Below are 18,393 nucleotides of genomic sequence, written 5' to 3' on the forward strand. Positions count from 1 at the left end.
AACATGGCAAAAACAACTTGAACAGACTTTCAAAGCAACTCAAAACAACACTGGTTGGTTAAACAACCAGGGAGTCCTCTACAGCAGGGGTCCCCAACCCCCGGCGCGGGATCGCAGCGGTCCACGGCCTGTTAGGAACGGGCCGCACAGCAGGAGGGGAGCGGTGGGCGAGTGAGCGAAGCTTCATCTGCTGCTCCCCGTCACTCCTGTTCCTGCCTGAACCATCCAAACCGGCCCCCCAACCCCATCCATGGAAAAACTGTCTTCCACGAAACCGGTCCCTGGTGCCAAAAAGGTTGGGGACCGCTGCTCTATAGCCTTTGCTCCAGCAGCCCTTATAACCTTTTCATCATTGAATTCTATTGATTTTTACCCAGTTTCCTCCATGTGTGTCTCCTCTTCTTCCTCCAACCACCACCATGACCACAGTCCAAATTACCTTCGTCTCGCACATAGGGATGGCAGGTCTATCTTTTCAAAAACTAATCTGATCAGGTGACTGATACTCACCCACTTCCTCTACCACCCTAAAAAGTTCAATGACTTCCCACTCTTTGGGGATACACAAAAATCTACACATACAAGGCCCTTGACTGATCTAATTCCTGTCTACCTTCCCAGTCTCATCTCATACCATGCTCCTCTCCCCAGCTCTCTGCCCTAGGCACAATGGTCTTTTTTCAGTTCCCTGCCACAGAGCCTTTAAAAATGGGCTTGTTTCCTCTATTTGGAATAGAACGAGGGCCTTCCTACTAGTTGATGCATACTCATTCATCTTAGTTAAAGCATCACCTAACGAGGAAAGCCTTCCCTACATCTCCCCAACCAGAGCTACACCACCTTTTATACCCTCATTGTACTGTCACTCACCTTTGAAGCATTCATCACAGAATTTGACACTTACTTGCATGATTATTTAACTAATATTTGATTTTTAAAAGGACTGTCCCAAAGGGTGACAAAGACTGACATCCTTGAGACAAAGGATATAAGTTCCTTTAATGCAGTTTAAGCAATAAGACGTTAACTGAGCACCAAGCGCTGTCCAAGCTGAAATCAACCTTGGGAGAAGTATAAACGTCTTTCCCTTTAAGTTCCCACAGAGGTGTCCACTTGTTGATGATACTGCCCAACCGGGGTTAGGATCCCATCGATCCTTTAAGAAGCTACCTCTGTCAAACTCACAGGGAATTTTAATATACTCATGGCCTCAATTCCTACCTGTCTGTTTTAGAAAATCGAACTGCATGCCAATCACCTCACTAGGTGCAAAATAACATCAACACAGTGTTTTCAGCAAGCTGTGTAAAGCAAAGGTCAATTTCCCAGAAGTTCTTAGCAGGCCCAGACTGCAGCCCATCTGAGATCCAGACCTGCCCTCTCCTACTAAAGAATAAGCTCTAAGAAGAGAAACTCTGCCTTTTTTGCTTAGATTTTTTTTTTTCCCTTTGTCCAAACTGTATCCTCAGTGTCTGGCAGAGAATAAGAATTTGTTGAGAAAAAGAATTTGTTAAGAATAAATTAAAATGAACAAATCCATATAAGACACAGCATCATACAAGCTTTGCACAGAAAGACCTGGATTTTAATTCCAACTATGTTACCTTATTACAAAGTTGCTAAACCTCTGAACCTTAATTTTCTCATTTAGAAAACAGAAGCAATACTCATTTCACAGAAATACTGCATATAAAGCTTTTAGAACACACACTTAAGTCACTCAACAGGGTTAGCCATTATTAAATTAAAATCCTTCTCTTTGGAGGCATTCTCCATTTAAATGAATAATATTAAAGTATGCATCAAACATTTATTCATTCAGGTACCTGAAGGTACATTCCATAGTAATTTATATGACTGGGGCAATGAAGAGGCACCAGGGGCTTCCTATAGTTGACAATACATAACTTCTTTCATTTTGTGTGGTAAAGCCCTAAAGTTTCAATCAAGCACTAGTCCATATTCTAGCAGATCAAAAGCTTTGCTCTCTTTCTTCCTTCCTTTTTTTTGGGCGGGGTGGAGGGAGGTTGGGAGAATGAGGTAGGGAAAATATAACTTAGACTTGTAAAACATTTCAACAGCATGAAAAGTCAGTTCTTATCAGAGACCCTCTTTATTTTTTTAAATTTATTTATTTACTTTTATTTATTTGGCTGTGTCAGGTCTTAGTTGAGGCACTCGGGGTCTTCGCTGCAGCATGCAGGATCTTTCGTTATGGCGTGCAGGCTCCAGATCGTGGGGGCTCAGCAGCTGCAGTGCCCGGATTTAGCTGCGCCTTGGCATGTGGAATCTTAGTTCCCTGATCAGGGCTTGAACCCGTGTCCCCTGCATCGGAAGTTGGATTCTTATCCACTGCACTACGAGGGAAGTCTGAGAGACCCTCTTTTTAATACTGCAGAAACTTAAGGTATTACTTAGAAAAATACTAAGCCATTAAGTACTTTTCAAAGGCCCGCTGAATACATGTGCTTCCAACTAACCATTTATCTAGATTCTCTAAAATCTCATTTCTCTATTAAATCTGACAGCCAGAAAAGCATAGATCACTTCATCTAATTCTTCACAGAATGCCTTTACTAAAATTTAATGAAGTCCCAGTCCTGACACGTCCTTCCTTTGGCTACTCAAGACTTATGGATTCAAAGGAAAGATACTAAACCACAGCCTGGGTTTTCACTCTAACTCATTCATTCTTTTGTTTTTCAACTCCTTTCAGTTACATTGAAAAGTGCTCTTTCAATCGGTAACATTTAAATTTTCTATTCTATCACTTGTAGGTACCACATGAAATGCACATTTTTAGATCTGAAAACAACTTCTTCAAATCAAATCAATTTCTAATGACTTCAATCAAATTCTGAGAAATCTTTAACCTAAACGGAGATTTCTCAGTGGCTGCTGGCTACTCCCCCCAAAACTCATTTCTAATAAAGAGTTTTTAAGTTGTCCATTATTGATTAGGCCAGGGGTCAGCACAGTAAATATTTTAGGCTTTGGAGGCTACACAGTTGCTATCGCACAACAGGCATATTTCATTTCACCTTGCTTTGCAGACGGCGTATATTTAGCACACTGAAGGTTGTAGCAACCCTGTGTCAGTGAAGGAGGCAGGGTGATATAGACCTCTTACACCAAACAGTCAAGTTGTGAATACAAAGGAAAAGGTCTTGAAGTAAATTAGAAGTGCTATTCCAGTGAATACGTGAATGATGAGCCAGCAAAGCAGCCTTACTGCTGATATGGAGAAAGTTTTAGTGGTCTGGATAGACGATTAAACCAGACACCACATTCCCTTAAGCCAAAGCCAAATCCAGAGCCAGTCCCTAGCTCTCTTCAATTCTCTGAAGGCCGAGAGAGGAGAGGAAGCTGCAGAAGAAAAGTGTGAAGATAGCAGAGGTGATTCATGAGATTTAAGGAAAGATGCCATCTCCATAACATCAAAGTGCAAGGAGAAGCAGCAAGTGCTGATGGAGAAGCTGCAGCAAGTTATCCAGAAGATCTAGCTCAGATAATCAATGAAGGAGGCTACACTAGATTAGAGATTTTCGATGTGGATGAAATGGCCTTCTATTGGAAGATGCCACCTAGGACTTTCATAGCTAGAGGCAAGAAATCAATGCCTGGCTCAGCAAGTGCTGATGGAGAAGCTGCAGCAAGTTATCCAGAAGATCTAGCTCAGACCATTAATGAAAGTGGCTAAACTAAACAACAGATTTTCAATGTAGACATAATAGCCTTATGTCGGAAGAAGATACCATGTAGGACTTTCTAGCTAGAGAGGAGAAGTCAATGCCTGGTTTCAAAGTTTCATAGGACAGGCTGACTCTCCTGTTAGGGGTTAATGCAGCTGGTGACTAGCTGAAGCCAATGCTCATTTACCACTGTGGAAATCCTACCGCCTTGAAGAATTATGCTCAATCTACTATGCCTGTGCTCTCTAAATGGAACAACAAAACCTGGAGGACAGCACATCTATTTACAAGATAGCATACTGAATATTTTAAGCTCACTGTTGAGACCTACTGCTCAGAAAAAAAAAATTCCTTTCAAAATATTACTGCTGACAATGCACCTGGTCACCCCAGAGCTCTGATGGAGATGTACAATGAGATTAATGTTTTCATGCCGCTAACACAACATCCATTCTGCAGCCCATGGATCAAGGTGTCATTTCAACTTTCAAGTCTTATTAAGAAATATATTTCGTAAGGTTATAGCTGCAATAGAGAGTGATTCTTCTGATGGATCTAGGCAAAGTAAATTGAAAACCTTCTGGAAAGGATTCACCATTCTTGATGCCATTGAGAATATTCATGATTCATGGGAAAGGGTCAAAATATCAACGTTAACAGGAGTTTGGAAGAAGCTGATTCCAACCCTCATGGTTGACTTTGAGGGGTTCAAGACTTCACTGAGGAAGTAACTGCAGATGTGGCAGAAATAGCAAGAGAAGTAGAATTAGAAGTGGAGCCTGAAGATGTGACTGAATTGCTGCAATCTCATGATAAAATTTTAAAGGATGAGGAGTTGCTTCTTATGGATGAGCAAAGAAAGTGGTTTCTTGAGACAGAATTCTATCCTGGTGAAGGTGCTGTGAAGACTGCTGAAATGACCACAAAGGATACAGAATATTACATAAACGTGGTTGATAAGGCAGGAGTTTGGAGGACTGACTCCAATTTGAAAGTTCTACTATGGAAAAACGCTTTTAAACAGCATTGCATTCTACAGAGAAATTGTTTGTAAAAGGAAGAATCAATCCATGCAGCAAAAACTTCACTGTTGTTTAAGGAATTACCATGGCCATCCCAAACTTCAGCACCACCACCCTGATCAGTCAGCAGCCATCAACAGTGAGGCAAGACCCTCCACCAGCAAAAAGATTACAAGTCACCAAAGGCTCAGATGATGGTATTTTTTAGCAGTAAGTTTGAAAAACAAAGGCATGTACATTTTTTAGACTGAATGCTACTGCACACTAGTATAGTATAAACATAACTTTTGTATGTACTGGGAAAGCAAAAATTCATGTGACTCGCTTTATTGCAAAATTTGCTTTATTGTGGTGGTCTGGAACCAAACCCGAAACATCTGAGGTATGCCTGTACTCAGCACTACCCCTGGGTAAAGAAAGCAGCCACAAACAATTCGTATATGAATGGGCAGGGTGTGTTCCAACATAACCTTTTTACAAAACCAGGTCAACCCGATATTGGGCAATTTTATTTCTCAATCCTACAAACACGCAACTTTGTTTACTTGTTTGTTTTTGGATAAACACGACACTCTCACGTCCTGCAAAGTGTATTCAGGCCTTTCCTCATCTATGCACTGAGTAAGGCTCATTACCCAAAATTTAACAAAATGCTGTACTTCATGCTTGTTATTTCGAGCAAACTCTTCACTTCAAAAATTTTAGTGCCTTTCCCAATTTGAGCAATATTAAATGAATTCTACCATGACCCTGGAAGAGTGCAACAAAAAACCCTGTGACAAACCCAAGAGAATCACTAAATTGGGGTAAAATCTTGCTCATTTACAGATTAATCTTATGCCTTCAAGGTTGATTCTATGTCCAATACGAATTAACCTTAAGTGTGAACCTAAAATATTAATCAATCCAATTCATTTTTCTCTACAATGGTCCTTCAGGGCCTTGAGAATACTAGAGTTAGGATCCTTCAAATCTCCTAAGAAATCAGACAATCACAAAAGTTCCTGGATCCAACACAATCTTGGTACTTTCAATTCAAGATAGCATGCTGACCACCTTTTCCTTTTCTTCTTCTTATTGGCAGGACAAAAAAGAAATAATTTTTTAAAGGTATTTAAAACTCACGATAAAAAGTAGAATGGGAATGGGAACAGAATAAGCAGACAAGAAAATTTCCAGAAAATGGAAGTGTGATAAGAGGACTGGTTAACTGATGAAACAAAGAGAAATCCACAAGCCCCAAAACACACAGATACAGCCAAAGAGGGAAATAATTTGCCCTGCAAAAATCCAGTCTCACCATTCTAAATCAAGGTACTCAGAGCGCAAGACCAGCACAAGTGAACTAATGCCTCACCTACCGTTGCAAAATGTCACTGTCTAAAACTGACCATTAAAGAAACACATATAAAATTATTGCTCAGTGATATGAAGGTTATCATCAGAAGTGTTATGAATTAAAACACTGTTCTTTTTGGAGATCCAGCATAGGGTGAGAAGGAAGAGCTTCCAATAAAATCTCTTTTGTACTTGAAAAGAAACTACATGCATACGTTATTTTGAAAAATGTAACCATTATATTTTAATACAATCTTGTTTTAACTCCACTTGCCAACCTGGCCTTCTACAGTGTATCTCTCCCCCAAAATTCATATGTTGAAGTCCCAATCCCTAACGTGACTGTGCAGTGACCACCGAACAATGCAAGAGTTAGGGGTGATGACCCTCCACATAGTCAAAAGCCCACATGTAACTTATAGCCAGCCCTCCGTATCTACGGTTCTGTATCCGTGGATTCAACCAACCACGGGTTGTTTAGTACTGTAGCATTTACCATTGAAAAAAATTCCACATATAAGTGAACTCTCACAGTTTAAACCCGTGTTGTTCAAGGGTCAACTGTATTTGAAAATAGGGCCTTTATGGAGGTATTGTATTTAAGGTTAAATGAGGTCATAAGAGTGAAGGCCTTATCCAATAAAATTACTGTCCTTCTAAGAAGAGACACCAGAGAACTAGCTCCCTCTCACAGCCATGTGAAGACACACGTAAGAAGGCTACAACTAGGAAGAAGGCAACTAGAACCTGAGGGTGGCTGCTAGGAACTCCGAAAGACACCCAGCCCATAGCCAGCAAATAAAATGGAGACCTCAGTCCTACGATGGCAAGGAACTGTATTAAGCCAACAATTTGAATGAGCTGGGCAGAGGATCACAAATTTCAAATGAGAGCACAGCCTGCCTGGCTGACGCCTTGATTTCAGCCTAGTGAGCCCATCAGCAGAGGACCCAGCTAACCAGTGCCAGATCCTGACCCACAGAAATTGTGAAATAAGTACATGGTGCTTAAGCCGCAAGCTAAGTTTGTGGCAATGTGTTACACAGCAACAGAAAATGAATAAAGTAGAAGAAAGCTGTGAACGATTTATCTTAATTTTCTAACTTGACTGTATAGATCTTTTTACTTTTCATAAATATTTTTGCAAAACCCATTTTTATAATTCAAAGTATTCAAGAGAAATTAACATTTCAAAATAAAACAGTTCTCTGTCTTTTCCTAACTTTAAAAATAGAAATTCAGTATTTTGCATATAGGAATAAAAAGTAAATAAGAGGGCTTCCCTGGTGGTGCAGTGGTGGTTCAGAATCCGCCTGCCAATGCAGGGGACACAGGTTTGACCCCTGGTCCAGGAAGATCCCACATGCTGCGGAGCAACTAAGCCCGTGCGCCACAATTGCTGAGCCTGTGCTCTAGAGCCCATGAGCCACAGGAGCTGAGCCCACGTGCCACAAGAGAAGCCACCGCAACAAAGAGTAGCTAGCCCCCGCTGGCCGCAACTAGAGAAAGCCCTCGTGCAACGAAAACCCAACACAGCCAAAAATAAAAATAAATAAATTTATTTTTTTTTTAAAGTAAATAAGAGACTTGTTTCACTGATAGTCATTTTAAAGAGCATAATATTCACCAACTTTAATACCTGAGAACCAATATACCTCATTACAAATTTTACCTCAACAAGTCAAAAACTAGGTACTCTCCATATCCAAAACTTCTCACTCCCTAACATATGAGTTCTCCTCTCTTTATATAGCACAATCTTCCATATTACTTTTGGTTTGGAATACAACATAAACTATCTGATAATACAAGCATGTAACAAAGTGACATATAAAATCAGACTCACAGGACATGACAAAATGTGACCAGAGAACATTAACATTAGACTAACAGTAGTAGATCCAACATTAAGAAAAGCACATTCTAAAAGAATAATGTGACCAATATCAACATTTTCCTACGGTTTTTAAAGTAAATTTCTTTGTAAAAAGTACTTGAAACAAAGCTCTTTATAAACTTGGGTTAACTTCTACTGAAGTAGCAATATTCTTGAGCAATCAGAATGTTTAAAGAGCAAAGGCTAAACAAAAGATACATCACAGATATTCTGCCAGGACCACCAGATCAGGCTTTTAACAAAGGCAGAACTCCCAATTTTACACTAAATATTGTGCCAGCATGAAAACTTCAGAACAAAGTTTCAAATGCTTCAGAACAAAGTTTCAAATGCATCTTTGTGGGGGGGGTCATAAATAATTGCTAACACCAAAGCACAAAACCTGAAATGTTACATAATACCTAAAAACCAGTGAGAGAACATACAAAATAATCACCTTAAAAAAAAAATCTTCTAACTTTTTTCTGATTATAAAAATATTTTACTATGGAAAAACTGGAAAATGCAAAAAAAGCATGAAGATGGCAGAAAATGCAAATCATCTAAAATCCAACAATTCATCACTCATTCCAAATATACTCAATTAGTACCAGGCACTATGGATCAGAACAGGTAGACAGTCTCTGTTCTCATGGAACTAATGGGCTGCTTTTGGCGAGGGACAACATTCTGATAAACAAATAGACACACTTTGCAGAGTACAGTTAAGCACATAATGAAGGTAATAATGTGATATGGTGAAGAGTATGCAAAATTGTACATCTTTTTCAGAATCTCAAATCTAGAATCCCTTTGTTTTTTTAAAAGGATGGCAGCTTGTCTAATTTTTCTGTTTTTAATTTATTCATTTTATTTTTGGCTGTGTTGGGTCTTCGTTGCTGCATGCGGGCTTTCCCTAGTTGCGGCGAGCAGGGGCTACTGTCCTTGTGGTGCGTGGGCTTCTCATTGCAGTGGTTTCTCCTGTTGCAGAGCATGGGCTCTAGGAGCGCGGGCTTCACTAGTTGTGGCACGTGGGCTCAGTAGTTGTGGCTCCTGGGCTTAGTTACTGTGCGGCATGTGGGATCTTCCCAGGCCAAGGCTCAAACCCGTGTCCCCTGCATTGGCAGGCAGATTCTTAACCACTGTGCCACCAGAGAAGCCCCAGAATCCCTTTTTTAAAAATGTAAGATATTATAAAAGGAAATGATGCCTATTTTTTAAAAATTATAAATCTGAATTATGCAGACATTTGTCCAGTAAGATCAAATCTATATACCAAGCTTTGGCGGGGTGTGTGTGTGTGTGTGTGTGTGTGTGTGTGTGTGTGTGTGTGTGTTAGAGATCCTCTAATTAAAAAAAAAAAAACAGAAAATGAAAAACAAAAAGCCAGAATTTGATATATAAAGGTGCTAACAAGATTATTATGACAAATACAAATGTTTATATCCTTCATAAATTATCTTTTGCTATCGGCTATAAGCAGTTTCACATAAACGATTAACCTTTTATATTATTAAGCAGAATATCCCATTTCTCAAGCATGGCAGACATCTAAGGTTAATATTATAGTTTTAAATACTGTCAAAAAGGAAGCTATTTTAGAAACTAAGTTATAGCTTAAAACTGTGTTAGTAACAAAGAAAAACTATCATCTCTCCCCCCAAAATATTACCATTTAAAGAACTAAATTTAGGCCACAAGAACTTATTTGCATGGTCCTTTAATCCAACATCCAAATTTATACAACCTTCCCAAGTCCCTGGAAAGGGGAGGTTAAAAAATACGCTTTAAAAAGGTTCATAGGAGTTACAGTCGGCCAAGATGGAGTGAGCACCTGTAGCCTCTCTCTCACCGATTACAAGTAAACCCTACTGACTACATATAAAAAACAACTACCTGAGGACTCTGTAAAAGGGAACACCAAGCCCACTGGAGTCAAACTTGAATAATGACCAGTTACAGCCAGGCGGGGAGCTGTGTGTGGATGTTAAGGTAAAAAATTTTGCAGTGTTTTGTGTTCCTCTGTCATTTCCAGGCTTTTATCCCAGAGCCAGCATTATCAAATGGTGCAGCCAATACCAGAATTAAAAACACAATACAAGGGGAAACCCCCTTCATCTAGCCAGAAGACTAGCTAAAAGGAACGGTCCACACTACTGAGGAAGCAGCGGTGAGGGAAAAAACTCCTCTTCCCTTTTCTTCCCAGGCCCTGCTAAAGGTTAAAGGACAGCCACTGTTGCCACCCCAGCACCAAAAACGCCAAGAGAAAAGCCATCTCCAGACAGGAAAAGGGCCCCTACTATCCCAAAATACCATTTTCTTCTCTCTCTTGCCACTTCACTCTGAAGGCTAAACCTGGAGAGAAACCTGACTTTTTGTCCAGAGAACAAGGAAAAGGATGCCCTGGGATCTGGAGAGAGTATGGGAACCCCAGAGAGAGATAGAGAGGAGCCCAACGTAAGTCCTGGGCTTGTCCTAAAATTGTGCCTGTGTGAAACAGACCCAAAGAAGCCCAGCAGAGGCTTTGAGAACTAGTATCTATGTAAATCATTACCCAATACCTAGACAACTGAGTGGAACATATGCTGGGCACACCTAAACAGCAAAAGAAATGCTTTGAAAACTGAACTGACATTGGAACCACCCAAAAAGGCAAGACAGAACTTGCATCCTGAACCAAACCAAGTTGAATACCTGCTAAACAAAAATCAACATTCTTCAGAGGATTTTAATAAAATACTACAATACAATATTGAAAATGTCTAGTATACAAGCCAAACTTACTTGACATACCAAAACACACATACACACATACACACACACACACACACACACACACACACTGTCTCTCTCTCTCTCTCTCTCTCTCTCTCTCTCTCTCTCTCTCTCACTGTCCTGGAAAATCTGTCCACACTGATCAAGGGTCAACAGATGCCAACCCCAAAATGACGCTGATGTTGGAATTATCAGTCAAGGACTTTAAAAATCATTCTAAATAAGGTAAAGGAGAAAACTCTTGAAATAAATGCAAAGATAGAAGTTTTCAGTACAGAATGAGAAACTACAAAAAAGAACCAAATGGAAATTTTAGAACTGACAACTACAGTATCTGGAAGAAAAAGACAGTATGGCACTAAATATAAGAGCTATAAAATCTCACCAGTGACTTTACACATTTTAAGAAGCAAAAGGCCATAATCATGATTATTTTTACATCAACATTTTATATGGCAGTTAAAAAAAAATGTCCAGGAAGAGAGATTTAGTAAGGTATACTAAGAGATAGAACGTTAACCTGATATACACATTATTAATGCAGAAATATGGAAATGTCTAATGTTACATGACAAATAGAAAATATTTGCAATAACTACAACTTCATAAATATAAGAATTAAATGCAAAAACTTCCTTGCACATATTAGTTATTCACATATAAGCTGATTTAACTTTGATAAATTAGCTTACTAGGTTCCAAAGATAATCAGGTAACCAAACACAGCTAGAAAAATAAATCTATCCAGCTTCTTCATATCTAAATTCACCTGAATGCAACAGATCTACTGTGCTCAAAGGAGCGGAATGCCAAAGCCAGAGTGATGACATACACTTCTTTACTCCGATCCCCCACAAACTTTACTTTTAATAATCTGTGCAACCCTGTATCTATAATCCTATGCCAATATTCATGGAATTAAAGAACTATTTCAAAGGAGCGGGATGTCTCACTCTGAATCTCAATATAACTTGTAATTGACGTACAACAATCACCCTTGTGTACCTACTTTCAAATTTACTTTGACAGTTAATCATAAGCACTCACGCAATAATCTTACTCAGATCAATCAAGGTAAAACCAACTAAAAACAAAACAAAACCAACTAAAAACAAATAGAACAAAAAGAACTGGGAAATACAAAGCCAAACTGAACTGATTAACAACAGGTCAAAGCTAGTCGGTGACTTAAATCAAACCAACATCCACTGATTAGCTACTGTAGATATGCACAATATATTAAGCCCTTCAGGGGATAAAAGATAACAAAGACCTTCACCTCAACTATCTAACAATCTACTGAAGTGGAAGGGGAGGGTCAAAGACACACCATTACTCTAATATAGCAGATTCTGCATATTCTGAGATTTACCACTGTCAGCTCTGACAATTCACTAATGACCCCAAAGGTCTCTAAAATGTAATCACAGGTAATTTTTTGGAGGTACTAATCCGAAGTGTGTATATTAAAAAGCTGGTGTATGGGGAAACAATTTACTTAACCATTAGTGACTGAGCATCTTTTTCTTCCCACACGTTCCCATACGCATTTAACCAAGGAATAACATACCAAACTAGTATTTAAAAATGGGGGATCCATGAGGACCTTAAGACTTTGCCTCATGAAAATAAGAACACGGGGCATAATTTAGTGCCAAAATAAAAAATGCTACTGGGGAAGGTATTCAGACAAATGAAATGTAGTTAGAAACAACAAATAAAAGGTTTAATAAAGAAAATGGAAGTGAAATGGACTGACTGGAAAAAGAGAGCATTCCTGTTACAGCTGTGATTCTGCTTCTACACTATTTACATATATAGCATACTCATCAATAAATCTCTTGACAAGCAGTAATTTTCACAAAGGATTGGAGAAGTGGCTATTTCCTAATGGGCATGCATTAATATCTCAACAGACTGCTGTGCTTTCCTACTGGAGTATCACTAAGTACCAAAAACAAGACACAAAGATGGGAATACACAGTGTATAGCTTTGCATATAGTAAATCTTCCTATTTCATAGCATTTCCAAATATGCAATGCATATGACAAACATATTGATATTTATTTATAAATACTTACAAATAACTTATTTATAAAATAGTCTTATAAAAAGCATTAAATCCACAGTTAAGAACTCTGCACAGCTGAAGGCAAAGGACTCTTAATGGTTTTTCAAAATACAAAGTGATTCAAACAGTTGTTCAAAGAGATTAACCTAGTAAAAATTAATCTAGTAATCTTAAAAAATGTAGTTCTACTGTATGAACAAGAGAGAACAGAGAATAATAAATTAAAAGCCAATTAAAAACTGACTATAACAAAACAAGTGGGGAGTTATGAAGACATGGACCAAAGTATTCGTACTAAGAATAAAAGGGAAGGGAAGGATGCAAAACATATTTTTAAAAATAATTCATTGGATTTCATGACTGAAAAGATACAAATAAAAGAGAGGCACTTATGAAAATTCCAAGTTTTCAGGTCTGAGTGTTTGGGAACACACTTTTATTGCTGACATCAAGAGGAAGTCTAAAAAGTAAGTTTGTAGAAGAAAGACAAATTTAGATTGGGGTGATAACAATGCCATTTTATGTACACATAATACCTAGAAGATATGGGACTGAATCCCGGAAGAGAAAAGCAAAATTACAGTCTTTCCTGAAGAGCTAAGAAGTGAAGAGATGAAGAATAAAATACTGAAGACTAAATATCAGAGAGAGAATAAGTAGACCAAAAGACTAGCAGGCCTTACAGTAAAATCATTTCAGAAATATAAGCAACAAATGCAAAAACTAAAAAAAAAACAGATAGGCAGTAGCATAATAAAGAAGAAAGATAAAAATAAATATTACGGGCTTCCCTGGTGGCGCAGTGGCTAAGAATCCACCCGCCAATGCAGCGGACACGGATTCAAGCCCTGGTCCACGAAGATCCCACACACCGCAGAGCAACTAAGCCTGTGCACCACAACTACTGAGCCTGTGCTCAAGAGCCCGCTCGCCACAACTACTGAGCCCGTGTGCCACAACTACTGAAGCCTGCGTGCCTAGAGCCCGTGCTCTGCAGCAAGAGAAGCCACTGCAATGAGAAGCCCGTGCACTGCAAAGAAGAGTAGCCCCCGCTCGCCTCAACTAGAGAAAGCCTGCACGCAGCAATGAAGACCCAATGCAGCCAAAAATAAATAAATAAATTTATATATATATTAAAAAATCTTTAAAAATAAATATTACTTTTCATCTCTATGGCACTCTGTCAACTATTAAGCACTATCATATTATACATGCTATATCACTTTTACCTTCAGAATGGCCCAGTAAGATTATTATTTGTTATTCTCATTTTACAGATATATAAACTTAGGGTAAATGACCTAACTAAATTCAAACTGGTATTAAGTTACAGAGCCATGTCTCAAACCCAGTTCTTCTGGCTACCCCAACACTCAGTTTCCAAAAAAACAAAGCAAAGTCCTCCAAGTAGCATCCAACTAAACATACACAACTGAGTCGCTGAGTAAGATGGTAGATGACCGTGGAGACAACCATGTAATAGCATCAACCTAACTAATAATAATAACCAAGAAGATTTAAAGACAACAGATTATGAAGCTTATATGCCTACTGATAAAGTTTTAAGAGTCTTCCAACCCTTAACAAGGAAGCTCACTTTCTCTAAAGGATTTAATTCAAATAACATTAAAACAGACCAACTCCATCTTTCTCCCCAAAGCTAATACACATAATATTTTGGGTTTGAGGGAAATATTACAAAACTGGTATGGTAATAGATGCTGAATGAAAAATTCCAAACGCTGAAAACTCTCATTCGCTGCACCCTATCGACCTACTTCTCTCTTAAGAAACAACCACTGCTAAAAGGCTGGTAGGCTACTTTTCAGAATTTTCTATATGTATCTATATGTGTGTCTGTGTGTGTATATATAAACGTAAACGTGTACACATATATATATATGTGACATACATACTTTAAATACAATCTGGTGCAAAATTATACTCCTAGTAACTATTTAAAATTCATTATCTTAAAAGCCTTGCTGGATTTAGTAGAACATTGAAATTCTTATAAATGATGACCATAAATAATACTGGTCCAAAATATATCATGGTCTGTATTTTGTTACTGTCTGATATTCAAAAGTTTTGTTCAACTCATAAATATTTCTCCAACTTGGAAAACATGTTGAATATAATACAGCACTTTCTTTATAGCTCATACTCTCCAAAACTTTTATCCATTATTAAAATGTTACAATATGAAAATACTTTCCACGGCAAAAGAGACATCCACAAGGACAGTAAATGTTCCCAGTAGCAGCTTTAAAAAAAACAAACAACAACAACAAAAACTACTTTTCTTAGTACTCTTTAGTTTTCTCTAGAAACTAAGAATATTAGAACTAGTATTCTTTAGCTTTCCAAGTACTTTATAAAATTATTTTACAATTTTATATATTAAAACCAACTTCTCTGAATATTTAACATTTTATATACACCAACCAACTTTTTTGAATATTTCAAACCAGCCAATATTTTAAATATTTAAACCAATTCTGAGAGGTAGTCAGGGAAGGTATCACTATCCCTATTTTTAAAATGAGTAAACTGAAGCTAAGAAAAATTAATTAGAAAACTTATTCATTAGGGCTAATATTTAAGAGATCTTAAAAGTTATCTTGTCTAATCACATTTCATAAATGGTAAAACAACTACCTCCTTCCTTGCCAACTGTAATCTATCACCTCTTACTTTGAAAGCAACCACATTAATTTTGTAGCATTGTTGTGCCTTAAAATACCTGTACCAGGAGCTTTCTAAACAGCAGTCTATGAAAATTTAAAGAAAGCAGTTACAGAGTAGCCACCATTATTAAAATGAAAATTAGAAACATGCTAATGATACAGGCTTATAGAGTAACTGTATCCCTCTCCTACGAAGAAGGTACAAGATAAGTAAAAAAGGCTTTTTTTACTTTTCTGCAGAGGGCTGGGTTGCTAGAAAACTGCTGGCTAAGTGGGTGTTACTGTACAATACCTCTTTGCCAAGGAATGCGTGTTTTCCTATGGCACCCTATTTTATGAGCAGGGAAGCAGCAGCCTAGAAATTTGTTCCTCATTCTGGTCCAGGGTTAGCATAAAGTGATATTAATTTACTAAGAATCACCAATTCCCACTCCTCCTCCACCTACAACATACATGAACACTACCGAAATCTCACTCAAAAAATTATACTGAAAAAGTGAAAACAATGAACTGAGACGCAAAGAACAGAAATTTCTTCTGATTTGGTTGCTAACTATATGCCTCTCATAAACTGTGATTCTTAACAAGTTTCACCACCTTTGGGTCTTGATTCTTCATCTGTCTATTAAATGATATACTATCACAAGTGTTTCAGGTCTAAAATTTGTAATTTCTGGAAATCAAGTGTAAGCATTAACAAGGAAGTAAACAAGAAACCCAATCATAGAACCTATAACTACAAATGCTTAACATGAGTGTAATGGTCTTTAGCTACCCCATTCTAAAATCAAAGAGAACAGAAATGATTCTCCATGAGAAAACAAAATGTATAAATATAAACATGTACATATATAAAAATAAGTCTTCAGTTTAAATTTTCCCAGGAATCCAAACAACCACCTTCCTTTAATTTCAGTTCTTTCCTATTTTTGTAACACTAAAATAAAAAGATGTGAATTTTACCTCCTCTTAATTTTAGAGGTACTAAATAACTGATAAGTAATCTATTAACAGTGAAATGGCCAAAATGAGAACAAGAGAAAGAATAATTCATTTGTCAATCCCCTTCATATTAGCTGGAATTTTTCAAATAAATATGGGTTCTATTTCTAATAATACAGTATTTAAATTCACCACAATTCCATGTTCACAATAAATTGGTTATTGAAAACAGAGTTATGATAAAAAACTAGTGACCCAGAAGAGCTAAGAAAACACTCGATACAAGTAGGCTCAATGTTAAGGAATTCTAATAAAGTTTCGTTAAACAAAATTTAAATCTTTAATTGTATTCACAGACCATGCAATTTACTACTTAACTTTTAATTGCATATAAGAACATCTGGTTGTATAAACAGAATTTAAAATCAGGCAAATTCCAAGCAGAGTTGCTTAAAAATGTCCTTACATTCACAAATACAATATGATAGAAAGGGTCAATCCTTATCTAAAACAAAGAAAAAAAAAAAAAACCAAACTGAGTAAGATAAAAGATTCTAAAAGATTTTGCCCCAAGCCTTCTTCTCTTCTTTTTCTACATCATCTCCCCCTAATCCCCATCTCTAGCCTATTCTCTAAGTGCTTGACCTATATCCAGCTGGTTATCTCCACCTTGATGTCCCATAGACACCAAATCTTCAAGATGCTCAAAACTACAAGTGTATTCAACAAACTAGTTACACTGTCTTGGTGCGGGGGGGGGGGGGGTTGAGATATGGGTGATTTCAATCCTCCTTCCATACTCTTTTATTCGCGGTGGAAAAAATGATCCCTCATCCAACCCACCAAATTATCTTTCTCCTCTAGTGTTTTGCTCCTCCTGATGTGCCCTATTAATTGATTGGTACCATATCATTTTATCTTCATTGTCACTCAGCCAAAGCCCTGTGGCACCACCCTCTTCCTTATATCCAGCTCCCTATTATTACTAAATTTATTTTGCATTCATCTAGTCATCTCTTCCCCATTATTACTGTAGTTGAGCTCATCTTCTCTATAGTAATTTAACCTTCCTTCCCTCAATCTCACCCCTCATCGACCTGCCCTGTTCCGCAAAGATATTAATCATCATTCTAAAATACAAATTTAAAACTTGTGCTTTTATTAAAAACCCTTCAAAATCTCCATTCCCTTCTGATTAAAAATGAAGTCTTGTGCATAGTATACAAAGACCCTTCATCAGAAGACCCTTGCCTGACCCTCCAGCTGTCCTCCCAACCACCTCCCCTACCCAAAGCTGCCACTTCCTTGAAAATGATCTCTAGCCTTTGCCTTACACAATGTCTCCTCCATCATACTGTGTACATGATATACACAGAAGAGTATACACACACTGTTTATAAACTGTTTATAAAAGCTTAAAAACTATGTGTAGGTTATCTATCTTGTGCCTGGCTAAATACCAACACCTTTGAATAAAAATCATGAAAATGAGATTTTACCACGTTGTGTTAGTTGCTGTGACTTCTAGCTTTGAGTAGTTTTTCTATACGCATTTAATAAACAAGTTAGCTTTTATAAACTGTCTGCACCACTACTCTTTGTATCATAGTATTCATATCACGTTACCTTCTTACCCTTTGTGGTAGTCCATTCCCAACCCCACCCCTACTAAAATATGAGCTGTCTGAGAAAAAGGACATAGGTATCTGATTAACCTGGTAACCACCCTGCAGAATACAATGCCTGATAGATGGCAAATACACATAAATAACAAGGCTCAAAGGACCAGCCACTACTTTCCGGCATTCCTTCCAACCACTAGTTGCTATTACATTAGAACCTTTGTGGGTTATTATTGCATTCTAGCAATTTGAAAACTGTATTATAGTTAAAATAGAATGAAAAAATTGTCTGACAATCTTGAGGAACTAGCAAAATAAAGGAAGCACTCACAAAATTATTTGGAACCACTCTCTGTTAACAGCT

At 37.7% G+C, this 18,393-nt stretch overlaps 1 protein-coding gene across 9 annotated transcripts in view; it reads right to left on the reverse strand.

The window, feature by feature from the left end:
- Positions 1-18,393, reverse strand: part of SCAF8 (SR-related CTD associated factor 8) — a 180,440-nt gene that overhangs the window by 149,738 nt on the left and 12,309 nt on the right. Inside the window, exon 1 of one of the 9 annotated variants that reach the window (XM_055087428.1) lies at positions 2,140-2,387. The exons of the other annotated variants lie outside the window; for them this stretch is intronic. The gene's annotated coding sequence lies outside the window, so the exon portion shown is untranslated. Of the gene's footprint in view, positions 1-2,139; positions 2,388-18,393 lie in introns of those variants that run through there. 9 annotated transcript variants of the gene reach the window in all.

Source organism: Physeter macrocephalus, chromosome 10 (genome assembly GCF_002837175.3).
Source record: "Physeter macrocephalus isolate SW-GA chromosome 10, ASM283717v5, whole genome shotgun sequence".
NCBI classification, from domain to species: domain Eukaryota; kingdom Metazoa; phylum Chordata; class Mammalia; order Artiodactyla; family Physeteridae; genus Physeter; species Physeter macrocephalus.